This window comes from Bison bison, unplaced genomic scaffold (genome assembly GCF_000754665.1).
Source record: "Bison bison bison isolate TAMUID 2011002044 unplaced genomic scaffold, Bison_UMD1.0 scf7180017864011, whole genome shotgun sequence".
Classification (NCBI taxonomy): domain Eukaryota; kingdom Metazoa; phylum Chordata; class Mammalia; order Artiodactyla; family Bovidae; genus Bison; species Bison bison.
The window spans coordinates 74,915-80,372 of record NW_011494583.1 but is presented as its reverse complement, the minus strand read 5'-3'; positions in this window follow the sequence as shown (position 1 = coordinate 80,372).

The window sequence follows — 5,458 nt, the reverse complement described above, 5'->3', positions numbered from 1 at the left end:
AGGTTCGTCTAGTCAAGGCTATAGTTTTTCCTGTGGTCATGTATGGATGAGAGAGTTGGACTGTGAAGAAGGCTGAGTGCTGAAGAATTGATGCTTATGAACTGTGGTGTTGGAGAAGACTCTTGAGAGTCCCTTGGACTGCAAAGAGATCCAACCAGTCCATTCAGAAGGAGATTAGCCCTGGGATTTCTTTGGAAGGAATGATGCTAAAGCTGAAACTCCAGTACTTTGGCTACCTCATGCGAAGAGTTGACTCATTGGAAAAGACTCTGATGCTGGGAGGGATTGGTGGCAGGAGGAGAGGGGGACAACAGAGGGTGAGATGGCTGGATAGCATCACTGACTCGATGGATGTGAGTTTGAGTGAACTCCGGGAGTTGGTGATGGACAGGGAGGCCTGGTGTGCTGCGATTCATGGGGTCGCAAAGAGTCGGACACAACTGAGTAACTGAACTGAACTGAACTGATTCTTAATGAATAAAACCTTGCACATGCTGGACCTATACGGAATGTATAGTGTATGGAATTTATTGCATGTTCTTTCTTCTCTTTGCATACATATATTTATAAAATACAAAATTATAAGAGAAATCTTCATAGAAATAGTGATTTCTGTTGATGCTCCCTTATATCTCATAATATGTTCGGATATAGCAAAGCCTAATGTCTCAAAAGTTAAGCAGGTCTGATTGAACATTAAGAAATAAATTGCCAAATCAGGTACTCAATGGCAAGAAATTTCTCACTTGATAAAATGGTGTAGTTGGGGTGTTGATGGCACTTTTTCATCAGTCATTCACAGAAAGCACTCTGACACTCGTTTCTAGTATGTTCTGACCAATCTCAGTCCTCATCCACATGGTGTGACACCACTGAGCTTTGGTTACCCTTCCATGGGATGCAATGAGAAGCCCATCCACTCATTTAGGATTATAGGTATATGTGTTTTATGAATTATCTAAAATGTGCACAAACCACTTTTGTTTCTTTCAAAATGCTGCTCATCTGCAATTAGGTTGCATTTATTCTTGCCATAGACAAAATCTTAGAGTTTATCAACTTTAATGAGATTAATTTTCTAATAATAACAGTTAATTGAGAAGGAAAAGCTTCCAGGAGCCAGCATCTTACATACTGAGTGCATATTGCATATTGAGTGCAGCACTTTCCACAGCATCATCTTTCAGGATCTGGAATAGCTCAACTGGAATCTATCACTGCCGGGAGCCAGCATGAGGAGCTCCACCCATGACAAAGGTCATGAGGAAGGAGGCTCAGCATACACAAAGGCAGGATCGAGCCTCAGGAGTCCCCCTGGAAATTCTCGAGCATCTCTGCCTACTTTCTGCTTTGTGCTTTCACCTACACCTCTGACTTTATGGGGGGCTGTCCGCCACTACCTCTCTCTGAAAAAAGAGTTAGCTTACAGCTCCAGTTAATAATTTCTGGGTGTGACAGTGTTTCAACCTACAAACTCCTTTGGAAGTCCTCTAGCCTGCCTGAATAGGTTTTTCTGGCCACATGTGATTGCTCAGAGCCTCCCAACTGTGAGAGGCATGAAATGTTCTAAACTGTCTAAATACAGATTCCTTTGAGCAGTTAAAAGATTGATTAGAAATTGTATTGGTGAAGGGATTTTCACTTGTTGGGCCAATGTTTGCTGCTAAGTCTCCATATCCCTTACCTGCTGTGTCCCTGGCAGTGTATTGATTAATATAATTGGTGTAAATAGTAGCTTTAATGTTTGTAACCTGGGACCCTTAAGTTAATTCTTTTTCTTGTTACAGCCCACCACACCTTTGCTCTGTAGGAATGCAACTTTATCTAATGCTTTTTTGGAGGGTGGCTCCTGACCAACCACCTTTAGAGAAAAATAAGTTTTCTGAAGAAAAGGTCTTAAAATGTTAACAGGCCTCCGGGCCAGAAGATGATGCAAATCACCTAAGCTTTTGATATGATAAGTTTGCAGGAAGAAAGCCTGGCTTGCTGCATGACTCTACCCCTTCCCCCATTATCCTCTACACATAACTTAAGGTATAAAAACTACTTTGGAAAAATAAAGTGCGGGCCTTGTTCACCGAAACTTGGTCTCACCATGTTGTTCTTTCTCTTACCTTCTGGCTGAATTATTCAGCCTCTTTTCTCCACTGAATTTCCTCACTGAGCTATCCTTATTCTATTACTCTTTATATCTTTGATAAATATTTAAATAAATAGGTCGCCTATACTGTCTCTCCTTCGAATACCCTGGATCAGCCGGGGCTGGACCCCGGCAAAAAGCTAACCAAGCATCTGAATGAAAGCTCTTCCTTAAACAAGGAGAATAATTATTTTAGTGATATAATCTCTTTCTTACTTTTATAAAGAAAATAAATCATAAGGCTAATGTCCCAATATCTGTATGGCTAATTGGAATAAGTTAAAAAGCAAAAGCATTGAAGGTGTCATAATCAAATATTTTCTACTGAAAATTACCTTCTCCCAAGAAACATTGTCTATACTATTATTCCATTAATATTTTACCAATATTTGGAGATTACCTTACAGAACCCACACATCATATCTTTTAATGCTCATTCACTGCTGAGTGTGATGAGAAAATAGCTATTTTGAGTTACTGTGTGGGTATTTTATAGTACAGCAACCCTAATCACACCTAGTCTAGAGATTTAGATAAGAAGCCAAGTTAAGGATTCCTGCCATGAGTTCCTGTTTTGCTTTTCCTAGGGCTCCTTTCAAAATAACTGCTTCAAGTTGAGTGTTTGAAAAGTTAATAACCTCCACCTCCACCACCTTATGAATAATAGATATTTTGTTACCTTGTTATATACTGCTCCCTGATGACCATGGAGGGAGGGTCGCCCTTCCTCTGGCTCATTGCCCACCCCACGCCCACCTCACACCACACACCCTACCCTGCCATTTCTGGGATTTGTAAGTCATAAACCTAGTGATTTTACTTCCTTTGTGTGGATATATTGAAATTTCAACTTTAATCAAAATGACCTAGGGTTTCACTTCCCCAAAGTGGCTGTTCAGATGTGAGGGAGATACACAATGACCCCATGTTAAATTGTGTCTTATTCAGCTGGTCATAATGTGCATATTCTTAATTTAAAACACCAGGTATGAGTCAGTAAACACAATGAGGACCTGCAGTAGCCCAGACACTCTAGCAGATGCTGGATACCCAATAAGGAGTGTGTAATATGGAAACATCCCCAGATGCAGATCCAGGTTGTTCAGTTGTGTCTGACTATTTGAGAACCAATGGACTGCAGGATGCCAGGCTTCCCTGTCCTTCACTATCTCTTGACACAAACTCATGTCCACTGAGTCAATGATGCCATCCAGCCATCTCATCCTCTGTTGCCCCCTTCTCATCAAGCCCTCAATCTTTCCCAGCATCGGGGTCTGTTCCAATGAGTCAGCTCTTCGTCTCAGGTGGCCAAACTATTGGAGCTTCAGCTTCAGCATCAGTCCTTCCAATGAATATTCAGGAGTGATTTCCTTTATGATTGACTGGTTTAATCTCCTTGCCTTCTCCAGCACCAAAGTTCAAAATTACCAAGTCTTCAGCACTCAGCCTACTTTATGGTCCAATTTTCACATCCTTACATGCCTACTAGAAAAACCATAGCTTTGACTAGATGAACCTTCATCAGCAAAGTTATGTCTTTGCTTTTTAATATGCTGTCTAGGATTGTCATAGGCTTTATTCCAAGGAACAAATGTCTTTTAATTTTGTGGCTGCAGTCACCATCCACAATGATTTTGGAGCCCAAGAAAATAATCTGTCACTGTTTTCATTGTTTCCCCATCTATTTGCTGTGAAGTGATGGGACTGAATGCCACGTTTTTGTTTTGTTTTGTTTGAATGTAGAGTTTTTCACTCTTTCACACTCCTCTTTCACCTACATCAAGAGGCTCTTTACTTCCTCTTCTCTTTTTACCATTAGGGTGGTGTTATCTGCATATCTGAGATTACTGATATTTCTCCTGGCAATCTTGATTCCAGCTTGAGCTTCATCCAGCCCAGCATATCGCATATGTATTCTGCATATAAGTTAAATAAGCAGGGTGATAATATACAGCCTTGTCATAACTCTTTCCCAATTTTGAACCAGTCCGTTGTTCCTTCTCTGGCTCAAATTGTTGCTTCTTGACCTGTATACAGGTTTTTCAGGAGGAAGGTAAAGTGCTCTGGTATTCCCAGCTCTTTAAGAATTTTCCTTAGTGTGTTGTGATCAATACTGTCTGTCCTAAGTTGCTTCAGGCATGTCTGATCTTTGTGACCCTGTGGACTATAGCCTGCCAGGCTCCTCTGTCCATGGAATTCTCCAGGCAAGAGTAATGGAGTGGATTGCCATTTCCTACTCCAGGGAATCTTCCCAACCCAAGGATTGAGACTTTGTATCTTAGATCTCCTGCATTTGCAGGCAGGTTCTTTACCACCTGAGAAGGGCCATGATCCACACAGTCAAAGGGTTTCATGTAGTCAATGAAGCAGAAGTAGATGTTTTTTCTGGAATCCCCTTGCTTTTTCTATGATCCAACGGATGTTGGCAATTTGATCTTTGGTTCCTCTGCTGTTTCTGAATACAGCTTGTACATCTGGAAGTTCACAGCTGATGTACTGTTGAAGCCTAGCTTGAAGAATATTGAGCATTATCTTGTTAGCATGTGAAATGATCTCAGTTGTACTGTAGTTTGAACATCCTTTGTCATTGGCTTTTTTTGGGATTACAGTGAAAACCAATCTCTTTCAGACCTGTGGCCACTTCCAAGTTTTCCAAATTTGCTAGCAAATTGAAAGCCAGGAGACTGATGCATAAATAGAAATATTACAATTCTGCATGAAAAATATCATAATTATGAGTAGATCTTTGACACCCTAAGTGAAAGTCTCTCAATCATGTTCAACTCTTTATGACCCCATGGACTTCTCCAGTCCATGGAATTCTCCAGGCCAGAATACTGGAGTGGGTAGCTGTTCCCTTCTCCAGGGGATCTTCCCAACCCAGAGATCAAACCCAGGCCTTCCACATTGTAGGCAGATTCTTTACCAGCTGAACCACCAGGGAAGCTTGACACATTAAAGGGCAGAACAATTCAACATTTCCAGAAGAGCTGAAGGAAGTTTCAGATAAATGAATCTAAAACCAACTTCATATTAGAACCACCTGAGAAGCTCTTAGAACAAATGCTACACATGATCCAGGACAGATTAATTAAAGCAGAATCTCTGCAGGTGGGTTCTCCATGCTGATAAATTTTAAACTATGTCCAAGTTTTTATATTTATCTAGTGTTAAGAACCACCACTATAAAGAAAATGGCAAATGAACTTTTTTTGTTTGTTTGTTTTAATTGGAGGCTAATTACTTTACAATACTGTGGTGGTTTTTGCCATACATTGACATAAATCAGCCACAGGTGTACATGTGTTTCCCTTTTCT